This window comes from Parasteatoda tepidariorum, chromosome 1, assembly GCF_043381705.1.
Source record: "Parasteatoda tepidariorum isolate YZ-2023 chromosome 1, CAS_Ptep_4.0, whole genome shotgun sequence".
In the NCBI taxonomy this organism is placed as follows: domain Eukaryota; kingdom Metazoa; phylum Arthropoda; class Arachnida; order Araneae; family Theridiidae; genus Parasteatoda; species Parasteatoda tepidariorum.
In genome coordinates, this window is record NC_092204.1 from 15356685 (window position 1) to 15374185 (window position 17501).

A 17501-nucleotide genomic window follows, 5' to 3' on the forward strand; every position below is an offset into this window, starting at 1 on the left:
ATATATCAATTCTGTTAAATTATTTAAAAGTTCATATGAAACTCCACTTTGTTACAGCTCTTTCGTGGTGAAACTTTTAAAATGCTAACAAAATTACCAAAAAATTTAAAAGCTTTGGCTTTTAAATGCCTGTCTTTAATAAATCATATTTTTGTATAAATTACCTCTCAGGGCTGAAAAAAAGATTATGTAAGCTCTATCTTCTCAGAGCTGAGAAGATCTAGCCCTCGCTTCCTTTGCCTTTGGGTGCCCCAGGTTCGAATCCCAGTCCTGGTTTAACGAATGTAGACAACAACAAACTTCCTAAATCCGGACCTCAGAAAACTTCTTTTGTTTCCCCCTTTACGATACAAAGTATGAATAGATTTTCTTCTGAGTGAAGATGTTCTAAAAAAAATTGTATTATTAAGATTGGGATTTTAGTTCATATGTTTAATTATGTTTTACATAAATTTAATTAAAACTATTCAAAACAACCTATGAATAAAATAAGTGGATTGCTATCTTTTTTTTAGTGTTATAGCTTAATTTGGCTATTTATTAATTTCGACATAATTTTTTTCGCTTTGTGAGATTATTTTGATTCTGCTCGATATTGTTCTAAATGTTGAAAAAACAAAAAGAGAGAAATGCAGCTGTCGTGTAGAAATATCATCGCAATCGCTAAATACAATTCTTAAAAATTTTAACGATGGCTTGAGCTCTTAAATTTTGAACGTGAAAATTACCTCTGGGTTTAGCTTTATATGTTCAAAAATTTTTTTCAAATGCGTTCACCAATCAGAAAAAAGAAAGAAGAAAAAAGGCCCCTGCTTAAGTAACTTACAAGTGAAGTAAATTTAGAATTTTAAGCTATATAATATAACACCCTTTCCGTCAAGAATTATCTGTTCTTTAGAACGGACAAATTACTTAAATATTTCAAAAGCTATTAAATTTTTTTTGAAATCGCAAATTTGACTACATTTTTCCGCTCCGATATAATATATGAATTATCGAAATTCCAAACTTTTTTCAGATTTTTATAGACCTAGATAATGCATTGTTGGAGTAACTTTTTTAATTACAATAAATTAGATCACAAAGGCTTTTAATTTTCACTTCATATCGCACTATTATTCGAATGAATATGGAGATCACTGGCTAAAGATCGGCTTAACTTGTCCAAAAAGTCATGAATAACTGTTATAACTCGCAGAACTTATTATTCACGAAAGAGGTTTATTTTCTGCCACAGAACCGCGATGCCCAAGGGGATAGAGCATTCGGCTTTAAATGAGTTGAAGCTGGTTCGAATCCCAACTAGGACTGGTCGATACGAATTCCGCACCAGGCTCGCACCAACCACAGTGCTGACGTAAAATATCCTTAGTGGTAGACGGATCACTGGTTAGAGTCCCATTGTTGGGCTAACCATAAGAGCTTTTCGGGGTTTTCCTCACCATGTAACGCAAATGCGGCTTAGTTCTATCAAAGAGAACTCTACACGAAGGTAAATTTCTCCCAATACTTTATCCAAAGTTCCCTTGTCTTCTGGATTTGGTTCAAAATTACAAAGCTATGGAGTTGAACGGTAGTAGTCGGCTGCTCAACGGCGGTTTTAAAATATTTTATGTTATGACAGAGCCCTTGAAAACTGCCTTAGCCATCCATAGCGTTCTGAATTAACTCCGAACCTTTAAAATTGAGTCCTAGAATGTGAAGATCAAAAGTTTTGGTGATGATGGTCCGTTTTTATTTTCCTCACTGCATGTTTTCCTTCTTATCTGGCCTTTTCAAATTACTTTTTCTTTTTTAAGGAAGTACATTCAGAAAGTGTATTTAATTTTGTAGCCACTTTCAACTCTTTTTGACATTTTCATCTCTCGCTTATATGCATCTCTCACTTACAAACACTTTTTTTATTTCTACTTTTCAGCAAATTACTTTTTCTCTTGGAAGAATTTTTTTACTTTGGTTTACCTTTATCGTTATACTCAGAAGAGCCATACCATGGCAGAAACTTTACGTTGCAAATTCTTTTTCATCTTCGTAACTAATTTAAAAGTATAGAAAAGATGAGTTTAAGCAAACCTAGAATAAGCAATGAAAATACTGAAAAAAATTTAAAAATATAAAAATGCAAGCAAATTATTGGAAGGGGACTTATCCATTGCGTAACCCTAAATTATCCTCTCAAAATTTATTTTCCATTTAATATTTTTGGCAGGGCGCTGGACTCACGCTCGTGAGAACGGGAGTTCGAATCCAGGCAACCAAAGACTCCCCATGCAGTAAATGGTGATTGAAGCACGTTAAATGTGTCGGGTCACAAAGTCCTCCATATTCCAGATCCATGTTACAATGAAGATTGACCGTTCTCCGGTTCAGGTCAAAATTATGATCTGTGTATGAATGAATGGATTTATGAATGGAATCCAGCCAGCCAAAGTAAATGGTGACTTGTGTACGTTAAATCTGTCGGGTCACAATGTCCTCCGTATTACTATAACAAATTATACTTCTGGGGGTAGTGGATTGAAAATTGGTCGTTCTCTGATTCAGGACAAAATTACGATCTGTTTATGAATATGGATGTATGAATGGGTCCGACCTATAAACGGGTGTGACATAAGTCGAAGCCTTCTCCATAGATGGCGCCACTAAAAAACAAGAACAATAGCTCCTCTTTCTTTACGGCATACGACAACAACAACAACAACAATATTTTGAAAATTTCTTTCCTGTATTTGAAACTTCATGACTTAAACTAGGTTTGTCTGAATTCACTCTTTCTTTCTTTTAAATTTTAAATTAGTTATAAAGGTAAAAGAGAATTTGCTGTGAAAAGTTTCTCCCCTGTTATAGCGTCCTTTTAAGGGAAACTTCATCGCAGGAGAAAAATACTTGACGAACTTTCAGTGTTATGGACGAAGCTTTTCAATTCAACAATTATGACGTCCATTCCTTCGGTAGCTATAAAGTATATTTCCAGTCAGTTACAAAAACAATATTTGAGAAAGAAAAAAGAAAAAAAAATACGAGGGAAAGATTTTGAGGGGGGGTCCAAGTTATAGCTCTCCCCTATCACCCATCAAGTTTTTCAATTGTCAATTCGAACGTTCCTTCACTTACTTTCCACTTTTAGACCGTTACCAGGTGCAGATCAGGGATTGCCCTCCCTACCCACCAATCCCTGATGACAAAGCTCTTGAGCCCCCTTATATCCCTCATTGGGGACCTGGGGACCCATAGGTGACAATGGACCCTGAAGCAATGTCGCAAACTATAGAAGGGGGAACCTAAAATTTTTGAATAGGCACTCCTAAATCTGTCTATACCCCTCCTCACCACCGCTTCCTCATCCTCCGATTATTCGATATCCCCCTCTCTCCCCCTATTTTAGTGACTTACCTGAGCACCCCCTCCTGCTTGAATTGAACTTTGTGATATAAAAATAGATGGAATTTCTTTTTTGCTTCTTTTTTAATTTTTTTTTTTTTATGACTTAACTTTCGCGTTATTCATTTATCTTTTTGATATTCAAACAATGTTGATCATTTTCAAATAAATAGTTCCAATGCTTTATTCAATTGTGAATATTTAATTGCTGAAAGTGAATTACTTCTGGTGTTCACTAAAAATGCTCAGGAAGTTAATGAATTCAAAAATATTCGCAATTAAAGAGTAATTTTAACAGTGAAATATTGTAAAATAATAAAGGCTTAGTAAAGGTTATTTATTTTATGCCGATTTTGTCTTCGTTTGGAATTAATATAATATAAACATTTAAAAGTTTTCCGCTTTTCTATTGTTTGAAAACAAGTTATATAAGAATTAAGGGAATTGATGATAATAATTTCATCTGAAAAAGAGTACCATTTAAAATAAAGGTACAAACACATATTGCCATTTTCTTTTTATAAGAATTACATAGCTTATGTACCTCATAAATATAGAAAACACCAGGGAAATCAATGGTACAAAAAACGTTTTCATCCGTTAAAAGGGACAAAAAAAGTTTTGTACCTTCAAAACAGTGATTGAAATAGAATATTGGTACCTTTAAAACAGTGCATTTGTACCTTTATGACAGCGATACTCTTTTTCAGTGGTACATGAAGCAGAAGTACAAACGCGCAGAAAGTATACGGTAGATGCGCATCGTGTTTACGCAATCCATTTCCGGCGTCCGTTTCTAACAGCTGTTGATACTCGAGTACTTTGCACTAGTACTATTAGCTGCAACACGGATCTACACTGTAAAAAAATTTGTCTTTGAACACTAAAAGTGGTGGCAACAACTTCACACCAAAGCGGTGCTTTACTGGAAATTCCAAATTGTTTGAAATGCCTCGCTTTAAAAAGCTCTCTCTACTGTGCTTGTTTGAAACGAAGTAAAATGTACTTGCTTAAGTTTGCTGTATATATTTTTTGTCTAATAATATTATTGCTATTTTTAAAAGTCTAATTTAAGGAAAATAATTTTGTTTAGAAAAATTAATAATTAAAAAAAATTAATTAAAAAATTAATAAATTTAAAAAATATATATAATTTTGTTTAAGAAAATTAATACAAAGTAAGAAGACCAGTAAAAATTAGATGTTTCAAGAAAGTTCATTTTAAAATTTTGCTACTTGCCTTTTTCTCTTTTTATTTTTATTTTTTTAAAGTAAAAAATGATGGTAAAAGGTATTGTTGTACAGGGTATTCAATCAGATTTTTATTAACTGGTTATTACACGGACAAGACAAAATAATTTACTACCCGATACCGGGAACTCAGTCTCAAGGTCCGGTTCTGGATACCCGGACTCGGTCAATTTTACAGGATTATGCACATTAATGTTTGATACAACCATGTCCAGATTTATACAAACCTTAAATCTAATCATAAAAATAATTGTACTTCAGGAAATCAATGTATTCTATCAGTTTCGTAAGAATAAAGCTGAAATAACTGATTTACACACGACATATTTTACACTTGCACAGTATTTTAATTTAGGAAATCCTAGGTCAAACGAACACCCATTGGAAAGTGGAATTTGCTCGCTAAACAGAGGTGTCCCCTCAAGGGACGGACATGCAGATTCAGAAATCCAATGATGAAAAATGTCATCACCAATTGATATGATATACTATGAAAGAATTTCATGCATCAAAAATGGTGACAACTACTTCACACCAAAGTGGTGTTCTGTGACAACAAAAGCCAAGGATAGTTCATGGAATGTCCCTTTGGTGAAAAGCAGGCACCACCATCATAAACCATAATGAATAAAATTCAAAGACAACTGTAGAAAAATAAGAGTATACGTGATTCTCTTATACTGAATATGCCTTCAACAAATGAGTAAACGAAATATGGTTTATTATCTGGGTTTGCAGGACTAGCATTTTCTGGAAGTATGTTTAAAAAAAAAAAAGTCTGTAAAAATGTCTGGTATAAAGTTTCCTCCACTTTTGGTGTTGAGCTAAACTAAAATTTTTACAGTGCATGCAGTCACATTTTTTATTTATTTTCTCACAGTTATAGTTTTATTTAGTGATTTTTTGTTTATTTGTTTACTGACAGCACGCATTTTAGTACGCATTGGGATCAATTTATGGCTCCATTGCAAATACATTTCGTTTAGACAACAAGCACATTTTTAGAAATTGTTTGCACTAACTCTTTAAAACAGTTGTTATTTTGTCAATTTTATCTAATTTTTTGCACTATAACTGCAAATCTCTATTTGAAAATGTATTTAGTTTATCTATAAACGTATTTAGTTTAGTTAAAAATGTAATTAGTTATTTGATTTAGTTAAAAATGTATTTAGTTTATAGTTATAGAAATGTTATTAGTTATAAATGTATTTAGTTATTATTACTAAGAATGGTGGACTCCAAAATTTTCATCTACACTCCAAAATTTTTCATTGTGTCGACAACAGTTGCAGCGTTAATATTTTCTTGCAATTGACACACATGCAATAACTAATTTAATCATTATTAAAGATTAACTTCCTAGTAAATAAAAAGACTTGTTTAAACTGAGCTTAGTTGTCTTGACAAAATGTATAGATGAATTTTTAAATGGCGGTTTTAATTTTTAAAATAAGAATAAATAAATAACGCATATCTGATGTGAGGTTTAAGACATCCTAAGAGGCACTTAGAAATACTACATTTCCCGGAGTTGCCGTAGCAGACTATAAATATGAAACTATTATTAAATCAAACACGGCCGTAGAAATGATTTGTTATCGATGAATATGTTTTTTCAATAATAAAATTAAGAATTTGTGCACTAATTTTTTGGAGCAAATGCTAAAACATTTCATTGCTACCAATGAAGACATACTGCTATTATCAAGGTTTGANTACGCATTGTGATCAATTTATGGCTTCATTGCAAATACATTTCGTTTAAACAACAAGGACATTTTTAGAAATTATTTGCTCTAACTATTTAAGACAGTTGTTATTTTGTCAATTTTATCTAATTTTTTGCACTATAACTGCAAATCGCTATTTGAAAATGTATTTAGTTTATCTATAAATGTATTTAGTTATTTAGTTTAGTTGAAAATGTATTTAGTTATTTAGTTTAGTTGAAAATGTATTTAGTTATTTAGTTTAGTTGAAAATGTATTTAGTTTATAGTTATAAAAATGTTATTAGTTATAAATGCATTTAGTTATTATCACTAAGAATGGTGGCATCCACACTCCAAAATTTTGCAACAGTTTTGCAACAGATAACAGTTGCAACGTCCATATTTTCTTGCAATTGACACATAAGTTATTCATATGCAATAACTAATTTAATCATTATTAAAGTTTAACTTCCTAGTAAATAAAAACACTTCTTTAAACTGAGCTTAGTTGTCTTAACAAAAATGTATTGATGAATTTTTAAATGGTAGTTTTAATTTTTAAAATAAGAATAAATAAATAACGCATATCTGATGTGAGGTTTAAAACATCCTAAGAGGCACTTAGAAATACTACATTTTCCGGAGTTGCCTTAGCAGACTATAAATATGAAACTACGAGTATTATTAGAACAAACACGGCCTTAGAAATGATTTGTAATCGATGAATATGTTTTTTAAATGATAAAATTAAAAATTTGAGCTCGAATTTTTGGAGCAAATGCTAAAACATTTCATTGCTGCCAATGAAGACATACTGCATATATCAAGGTTTGAAAATATACAGTAAGACTAAAAGCACGGTAAATTTTAAAAAGAATGACTTCATTTTATTCTAATTTACTTTTTTATCAGTACAAAGCTCTTCAACTTTGAAAAAAAAATTATTAACTAATAAACTTTGCGGAACTGTTAACTTAAATTCTGAAAGTAAACAGAGAACTATTTGGAATTCGATCTGTATAATTCAGTTCAGAATCCAATGTCATTTCACCACCTCAATACAGTTACAGTTTGAACAATTTATGTTGCCAATTTTATTTTCTCAGTGGCATACAAGCTCACGCCAGAAAAAGATATCGAACGCATTCTGTGAAAACTTAGTTGAGCATTTGAACGAGTTATTCAAGATAATCATAATCCAACAATGAGCGAATATTGCTTGATTTTGACTGAATGGTCATATTGAACTGAGCAGTCGCGTGCAGAGGATCAAAGCTTTTATGATGAGACATGCGATCATTCAGAACATTTTCTTTTCATTGGACAACTGTTCCCTATTATCAAAAGTTTGCATAAAACGAGGTGCGAGATAATTCTGCCCTCCCCCCTTTTGCCCCAGCACCACTTGTTGACGCTATTAACTTCAAATCAGTGGCAACAGTCGCCGAAAAGGCAACTTGCACACGACTTATAGATATTGTACAACTTGAAAAGAATACAAAAAAAAAGGTTTTTTTGACTACAGAAACAGCAACCTGATTCAAAAAAGAATCTTTTCTATGCTTTATATAGTTTCCCTTATGCATTGAGAAAATCCACCACAATGTATGGTGCGAGCTCTGATATTACCAAAAATTGTACTAACTCTTCTTTTTTGGGTTGACGAAGAAAGAAATTTTTTTTTTCGTCATGCTTTCTTTTCCTCAGTACCTTACCATCGTAGCCCCTGTCCTTTGCATCAGGAATTCGAATGCTTAAAAATTCTGGGGTTGGAGGGGTGTACTCGAATCTTCCAATGTTTTCCCTCCCTCCATTCTTCTGCCAAACAGAAGGTAGGGGACCGTGTGTCATTTTCTCCGACCCTTCTAGGTGACGAATTCTCGGATGGATTTGCGCACCTGGATATTTGGTTGGGGGGTAGCGATTTAAGAGGGGAAGAGAATTTGGAAAACGGTGAGAACCATGCGACTAGAATTGTGGAGGGGCAGTTTTATTATTCTTTTTTTTTCCCCTTGTCCTACCTTTTCCCTCCTGCAGAATCTCTGTCATCCCTTACCTGCAGATGGTGAGTACTTTGGCTGAGCCCTATACAATACCGAAATTTTCGTTGACAAACAAATATGGCGTCCTCTTCCTTTTCGGATGTTGTGATCAACTTGAGGACGGTAGTCCTGTTTTCTTTAGGTAACCCGCTATAAGTCTGAACCATGATATTTGACTAAATGTGACAATTTTATTTTTCGTACACTTCCATTTCCTCTCATTGCAATAGTTTCGGAAAATATTCTACGTCAAAACTGTTAGCACATTTTGAAAAAAAGAAATCATGTTGAAACTGTTATTATGTTTCGAAAAAAAAAAAGCTTTTTTATGTCAAAACAGTTAGCATATTTTGAAAGAAAATTTTCTACGTCAAAACTGTTGATATGTTTTGAAAGAATCATATTTATGTCAAAACAGCTTGCATATTTGAAAGGGAATGTTCCACGAGAAAATTGATAATACGTTTTGAAAGAATCTTTTTAAAATTGTTTGCATATTTTGAAAGAAGGTATTTTAAGTTGAAATTATTTGAAAGAAGATATTCTACGAGAAAGTTGTTGATATATTGTATTTTGAAAGAAATATTTTTGCGTGAAAACAGCTAACATATTTGAAAGAAAAATTCTACGGCAAAACTGTTAGCATATTTTGAAAAAAAGAAATAATAATAAAGTTAAGACTGTTATTATGTTTCGAAAAAAACTTTTATATGTCAAAACAGTTAGCATATTTTGAAAGAAAATTTTCTACCTCAAAACTGTTGATATATTTTGAAAGAATCATTTTTACGTCAAAACAGCTAGCATATGTTCTATGAGAAAATTGATAATATGTTTTGAAAGAAACTTTTCAAAATTGTTTGCATATTTTGAAAGAAGATATTCTAAGTTGAAATTATTTGAAAGAAGATATCCTACGTCAAAGTTGTTGATATATTTTGAAAGAAATATTTTTATGTCAAAGCAGCTAACATATTTGGTAGAAAAAATTTTCCGTCAAAACTGTTATAATTTTTTTTTTTTTTTTTTGAAAGTACTGTTATATTATTTCTTTATTATTGAGTATTAATTTAAAAGAAAGTTTTTTCTTCGTCAAGAAAATAGTCTACGTTAAAACTGCTAAAATATTTCGAAAATATTTTTAGAATATTATATTTTAAAACGCACTTTTTCAGGTCAAAACAGCAAGCATATTTGACAAAAACATGTCAAAGGAATATAATTTGGAAGGAAATATTTTTCGTCAAAAAATTCTTTGTGTTTTCTTTTAAAAAGTTACTTCTTTATGTTAAAACTGTTAGTTGATTTTAAATGACAGAAATATTTTCAAAGTTTTTTTAAAACTGTGTCATCCACGTATGATTCGTACAAACCATAAAATAGTTAAATTACTTAAGACAGCAATTCTAAAGTATACAGTTTTTGTGATAAATTATAGATTTTCGTTATTTTTTTTCACAGATTTTTATTATTTTTTTGTTTGCTTTGGCCCTAAATCTAAAGAATTTATCTAAAAAAAAAATTTAAATAGAGGTGTTGCGATTTAGAAATTTGAAAACAGAAGTTTAAATTTAATAAAAAAAATTCTTTTCTCACATTATTTAAGTGTTTTTACTTCTGAAGCTTCAGAGATTGCATTAAAAAAAACATATCTATAATAAAATGAAACCTGTATCAAAAAATAGCTGTCCAACGTTACTCACATTGTCGTTGGGGGAAAAAAAAAACTTCCAAATTAAACAGAAAATTCCAAGCATTTTATAGACATTTAAATATTTGTAATTATCCGATAAAAAAAAATTTTGATACAAAAAGTGTTCTTAGAAATAATATATTTCTAAGCGAAATGTGAGAAAAAAAATTTATTTGCATTTTTTTTTTTCGTGCCAAAAAGGGAAACCAATAAATAATTGAAAATTAGATGAATCAGCTACAGAATTTTTAATAGAATTAGTTATTCAAAAGAAACTTTAAGCATTGCATAGTACAGAACTTACTCTTCTACTAATTAATAGAGTAATACTTAGTACTTACGATTTTTTTTCTCTTGATACGGGTGTAATTTATTTACTGATTTATTCTCTATTGCTTTAAAATGTTAGCAATACGTTGAATATTTCCTAAAAAGCATTAAATAGCAGCGCTGGTCCTTTCTGAAAAATTAAACTGAAATAATTTGTCCGCTCTTTTTTTTTTTTTTTTTTTTTAATGAGATTTATAATTATAAGACTACTTGCACGAGTTCCCAATTTTTCTTGCTTGTTTTGAAATCTGTTTACACAGTTACTTGCTTGTCTTCTTCTAAACCAATTCCTATGATCGAATTTGTTTTCCTTTTTAAGGAATTGCTTTCATGATAATTTTAATGTTTCTTTTAAAGGTTATTTGCATGAATATTTTTTTTAATCTATTTTACCGCTTTTTTATGATTTCCTAGATTTCTTCATGCTTATTTTCCAAATTGTTTTCTTACTAGTTTTCACACTCTTTTTTTCATCATTTTGCACTTTTTCCGCCCTTATTTAATTTTGTTTTTGTTGATTATTTTGTTTCCCGTATAAATCTTTTTATTCAGGCTTTTTTAACTGACTTGATGAACATTTTAAAAATAAGAGATCTTAATTAGGGACATTTAATAGTATATTTAAAATGATTTTAAATTGAATTGTAAAGAAACAATGGAACTTTGGTTGTTAGAAAAATATTGCTAGTCAGTGGACGGCCATGATTTTTACTTATTTAAAATATTTTCATAAATATATTTTGTTTCTCAGAAATGTAAAGCCTAAGCATTAAGTAGAAATATTAATATAAAGTTAAATAAGTTTTCTTTCCTTCTTTTTAGAAATATGACAACCTAAAAAAATCGTAAAAAGAATTCCAAATTTTGACCGATAAAACCAATTTGTTAAAGATGAAAAAAGCATTTGACTAGTTACGTAGAAGTTTAAAAACAATGATTACAAGTTCGTTTTTTTTTTTTTTTTTTTTTTTTTTTTTTTTTTTTTAAATTAAGCTGCATTTTGAGGCTCATGAAGTACTGTGTTAGGTAGTTTCTTTTAAGAAATTTTATATTTTCATAATTTTATAACCGTCGTTGAACAGCCGACCCAATTTTCGGGTTTACCACTACTAATGTTCAACTCCGTAGCCTTGTAATTTTGAACCCAATCCAGAAGACAAAGGAACTCCTGGAACGAGTATTGGGAGAAATTTGCCTTCGTGGAGGACCTTTTGATTGAGCTAATCCGCATTTGCGTTACACGGCGAGGAAGACCACGAGAACCTCCCACGGTCATCCCGACGGCAAGAGGACTCAACCCATGATCCGTCTACCACTGAGGATATTTCACGTCATCACTGTGGTCGGTGCAAGCCGGATGCGGAATTCGTATCGACTAGCCATCGCCGGGATCGAACCCGATTCACCTCAATGAAATTCGAACGCTCTATCCTCTGAGCCATCTCTGCTTAGGTAGTTTCATTTAAGAAATTCGTAAGAGGCTTTGAGACTTTCAGTAAAATAAAAGACGAATCACATTTCCTACCTGAGATTTGATAGGGAAAGGAGCGTTTAACAAAAAATACATTAAATGAGTAAAAAATGAGTTGTTTTCGTTGAAAGAATTCTTTAAAACTGAAACAATAAAATGAACTTATAATTTTACGATCTAAATCGTTCGGCAAAGTACTGAGTCATAAGGAAAAGAACCTTTTATGGTCCTCGCCATATTCTATTCTTTTTTCCACGCTCGGTAAACATCTCATCTACAACTTCCTCTATTCTTACTTTGAATAGAACGGAGAGAGAAAAAAAAATTCCACTATGGATTCATATAAATGAGAACGTCTCTGAGTCATATCGCTCTCTTAACTGCGACCACAAGAACGTAAAGAAAGTGAATTTTTAAATTAATTTCAAGTTAATAATCACATGACCTACTGTACAGCAGACGACTAATTGCGCGGAAATATTTTTTTCTTCTTTTTGTTCCTATTCTAAAATCGACATAGCAATTTCCTTAAATCAAATTCCATATGCTGTAAACGATTTCTTTAGCTTTATTTCTTCCAAAGTTTGTGGTTAATTATTTTCCAAAGTAATATTTAATAAATTGTTTCGTCCTTTGAGTATGCTGCTAACAAAATACGAATGTAAGAAGATTAATATACTCGTTGTTATGAGTGATAGTATGGTCGAATTTAAAGAAGAAACTCTATGTGTACATTTTGTATTATAAAGGGATATGATAAAGTTAGTTTCCATAAATTATTGCTTCAAAGTACTTTTAAACTCAAAAACTGTCTTTTAATGTCTTTTATATATATATATATATATAGTGGANAAATTTTCACAAATTAATAATTCAAAAACTCAACTGCTTATTAAGAAAAACTAAATTCAATCCCAATCGAACTTTATATATATATATATATATATATAATAAAATTCAAAAAAGTTGAGCAAAGGATATTATAAATGCCATTTTAATTAAGTATCATTTTCTAATTTCGAACTTAAAAATTAGGCTTTACCTTAATATGTAAATAAACGTCAAATTTATAAAAATTAAAATAATAACTTTTTTATTCCTTAATTTATGTGAAAAAATTATTTTAAAGTTTTAAAGAGGAGTGAACCTAATTCTATAAGCAAACGGTATTATAAATGAAGCTTTTTCTAAATAGTTCTCTAGATTTGAAGTTAAAAATAATGTTCTTTTCTTTAAAGAAATTCACATGATGTTTTTAATTATTAATATTTGTTGTAAAATAACAGTGTGTAACAGTTTTGTGACATTTAATGCCCCAATTTCTTACGGAAATATATGCCTATTGGATTAACCTATATTTTAACATTAATCAAGAAATTTAAAGAAATTTTAAAAATTGCTTTAGGTATTTTCATTAATTTTGAAGTCAAACAACAGTTTGATATCGCGATAATTTACATAGTACTATTTGAAAATAAAGTTTAAAAAAGAAAATACAACAGGTAAAAAAAAATTTGATTATTTATTTATTTATTTTTTGAGCTGGCATTATATATTTAACACGAAATATACTTTCATTTACAGAAGAATCTAATAGTTTATCATCAGTTAATCGGTCAATATTATACAAAGAAACAATTCCATTGACATTGTAGCAGAATGAGTGAATGAATTACCGACCACACGCCTTACAACAATCAGGCTCCGCGGGAAAGCTTTAGCATAGAAAAGGAATACAATACTCAATATCCAGGTATAAACCAGCTCCGCGAAAAGCATTTTCTTTCTTTGTGCTGTGTGTTTTTACTTCNGAAAGGCAAGCATTTGTTAAGCGATATCTGCTTATAAAGAGCGATATCTGCTTATAAAGCTCTTCTTTTTTTCAGCATTGTAGTAACTTTCATGTCAAATATGCAAAAGGGAATGGTTTTAATTTTACAAACTTTGTGATTCTGCTCGAAAATCTAAGTGCGTAGAACTGAAACGATGTTATGAAATGGTGTTGCGCTGTAATAAAGTTTAAATTAGAGAAAAAAATGGAATTGAGTAAATAATCGAATTGAAACTTTCGCTGTTAATCCTAAGAGGAAATGCTTCTTAACAGTTTGTGTTGATAAAACAGATCAAGTGCATATTATCATTTCATTATTTTCGTAAAATATATATTTTCTCCCGACAATAACACATTGTTTATTGGACTAAACTTACTGTGAATTTAAAAAACTAAAATGGTAGCTAAAATAAGAAAATTTTACTTTTAGTTTATCTTTCTCCGATTGCCATTTTTCAATGATGCATACAATACGTCTACTTGTGCACAGCTCAACGTCTTAAATTAAAAATAATCGATTTAAATAAAAAAAATAAATGACATAAATGTTTTACTCAGCATACATTTTACGAAATGGTGGTTCAGGGGATAGAGTGATCGCCTTCCAATGAGGTGAACCGGGTACGAATCCCAGGGATGACTCGTCGATTCGAATTCCACCTGGTTCGCCCCGACCACAGTGCTGACGTAAAATATTCTCAGCGGTAGACGAACCCCTTACCATCAGACTAACCGTGGGAGGTTTTCGCAGATTTCCTCTCCATGTAATGCAAATGCGTATTGCACCAAAACGTCCTCCACGAAGGCACATTTCCCCCAATACTTGATCCAGGAGTTCCCTTGTCTTCTGGATTGGGTTAAAATTGCAAAGTTACGGAGCTAAGCATTGGTAGTCGTAAATCCAAAATTCGATCTGCTGTTCAACGACGGTTATAAAAAAAGCATCGGTATAGTAGTTATGAATAAAAAGAATAATCATAAAAAGAACATAAGAATACTTTAAATTAATATTATGTAATAACATTAAAAATGCACATCGGCGAAAATTAAAAGAAAATTCTCGGTGTGGAAAACCATCAACTCCATAGTTCCAAAATGTTCTAAAATTATCGCCTGCCTTTTTTTATTATTTGATCTTTGCAGTAGCTGATTTTTTTTAAGGATTGCCTTAGCCACATTTAAGACTCTTACAGCTCCTTAATTGTTATTATGGTATTGAAGTTGTTTTAGTGGAAAAGCGCTTGGACAAGAAAAAGCTAGAACATCTATTTTCCGTATGAGTAAAATAGATATAATATTAGAATAAAAAGAATCATTTCATCTCAGATGAATTACAGAAACATTTCGAATCTTCTTTTTCTACTGACAGTGCTACAAAAAATAAGTAGAACAGGAGTCGATTATCTGTGATATATCATCGTAGCGTCTATTCAAAATAGCCAAGATATATGATTTCGGGATTTAAAACTAAAGCCCGGTAGCTTTTGAGACAGATCGGAAAGGTAAATAAGAAAAACAAAATCTAAAAAGTGGAAGAGGATAAGGTCAAAAGAAGAGAACGAATACGGATTTAGGGAGAGAGCCTGCTCATGCGAATAATGTGAGAAAAGGACTACCGCGGCTATTCAGGACTACCCCTCCAGTTCACCCCCTCCCCCCTCAATGCTTCTCCAGGGTCCTTTTCAACTTGGGAAAAAGCTCTAATGTCTCGTTAGAGCACCGAAGCGAAATCTTCGGCTTCTCGTAAACAAAATGCACCTGCACCGACCATCCCTACTCCTGTCTTCTCCGTCGTCCGAAAAACGACCTTTAAACTCATCCGATTAATAGGAATTCATTAAAAAAGAAAAAGAGCCGATTTATGTTTTTATTTGATGATTTTTATTTTAAATATGGCTATTTTGAAATGTTGCATAATTCCTACCATTAGTTTGTTTGCATCATCTTAACTTGTTTTCAATATGAGTTTTTAATAAGGGTAGAAGAATTTTGTTTGTACATTTAAATTTCAGTAAATAATATATCCATGGTGGAAGTAGATCTGAATTTGTTTACGTGAATTTTGTAGCATGAATTAATATTTCATGTGGTAAAAAAATTTGGATTTCATGATGTATCTTAACTTGTCTACACGATCTTACAGTATGAGTATAATATATCGTCATAACAATTGAATTTCATTTCATGCTATACCTCAACTTGTTTACACGAGTTTTTAGTGTCAGTATAACACAATATTGTTATAATAATTGAACTTGGTTTTAATTTCATGCTATACCTCAACTTGGTTACACCAGTTTTTAGTGTCAGTATAACACAATATTGTGATAATAATTGAGGTTAGTTTTCATTTCATGCTATTTTCAGTGTCAGTATAACGCAATATTGTGATAATAATTGAGGTTAATTTTCATTTCATGCTATACCTCAACTTGCTTGCACGAGTTTTCAGTGTCAGTATAACACAATATTATTATAATGACTAAGCTTGATTTTCATTTCATGCTATACCTCAACTTGTTTACGCAAGTTTTCAGTGTAAGTTTGGCACAATATTGACCTAATAAGTTGAAATTGGCTTTCATTCTTGCTATATCAACTTGTTTATATGAGTTTCCACTTTAAGTTTATGGCAATATTGTTCTAATAACCGAGCTTGGATTTTATATTATGATATATCTTAACTTGTTAACCCAATTTTTTTTTAAGAATAAGTTTAATTCCATAGTGTTCAATTGGGCTTGGCTTTGATTTAATGCTGAATCGTAATTTGATAACATGAATTATATGTGTGAATATAATATTTTCAGATAAATCGACCTTTTATTTTAATCTTTTGGGTTAACATAATAATTATAACAGTAATCATAATAAATCTTAGTACGAGAATTTTTCGCATGAGTGTTAGAAAAACTCCGCTTTCATTTTTTGGCTGAATAGAATATAACATGTTTGCATGAGTTTTTCGTATCTGATATTATTTTTAGAAAAATTGGACATTTATTTTGAATTAAAAAGCAAGCTCACGATATTTGTATAAGATATTTTACTAAGCATTGAAAATATAGCTTAAATGCTTATTGATGAGATATTATTGTATATAATGATATATTTATAATATCATATCATATCAATATCATATCAATAATGATATAATAATATATATATTAATATTACATTGATGCCATTTGCATCCAAGTTATTTTTTATCTCATTTTATTAGTTATAATAAATAATATTTCATTATTATTTTTTAGTAGTTAATTTTACTGTGCGCAAAATCGTAGAGATTTTCGTAACTGTCTCTGTTTCTCAAAAATTTAAATTGTGAATCTGAAATATAAGATTTAAAAATGCAATACTAATAGAATTTTTCGTTGAAGAAATTTGATATTTTAATTATAGTCATTTATGACTGCAAAAAATATTTTTTTGACATAATAGTTTTATTCTTTTAATGAACTATTATTTATAATCAAATATTTTTCTTTTAGGTGGGGACGGGAGAAAGCCTCTTTTACCTGGAATAAGAAGTTGCTACATACTTACATAGGACAAGGAGAATCCTTGAATTTATTTTTAATCATTCCCTAAGGAAGAAAAAGATACTCAAGAACAAGATTTAAGAGAAAAAAAATATGAAAAATGGAATCATTTAAATATGAGATCTGGAAACAAACGAAAAATTGGACTCTAATATGTATGTAAGACTGTCTATATATTTGGAAATAGCATGATTAGTGATGTAGTTTAAGAATTATTTCCATAATAAAACTATTGAAATGTAA

The 17501-nt window shown here is 30.6% G+C and overlaps 1 long non-coding RNA gene across 2 annotated transcripts in view; it reads left to right on the forward strand.

Moving 5' to 3' along the window:
• LOC110282747 (uncharacterized) overlaps positions 1–17501 on the forward strand; it is a 386010-nt gene extending 368509 nt beyond the window's left edge. For both annotated transcript variants that reach the window (XR_011636063.1, XR_006225118.2), the window contains one exon: positions 17208–17501. This is a non-coding gene — a long non-coding RNA (uncharacterized lncRNA). The remainder of the gene's footprint in view (positions 1–17207) is intronic.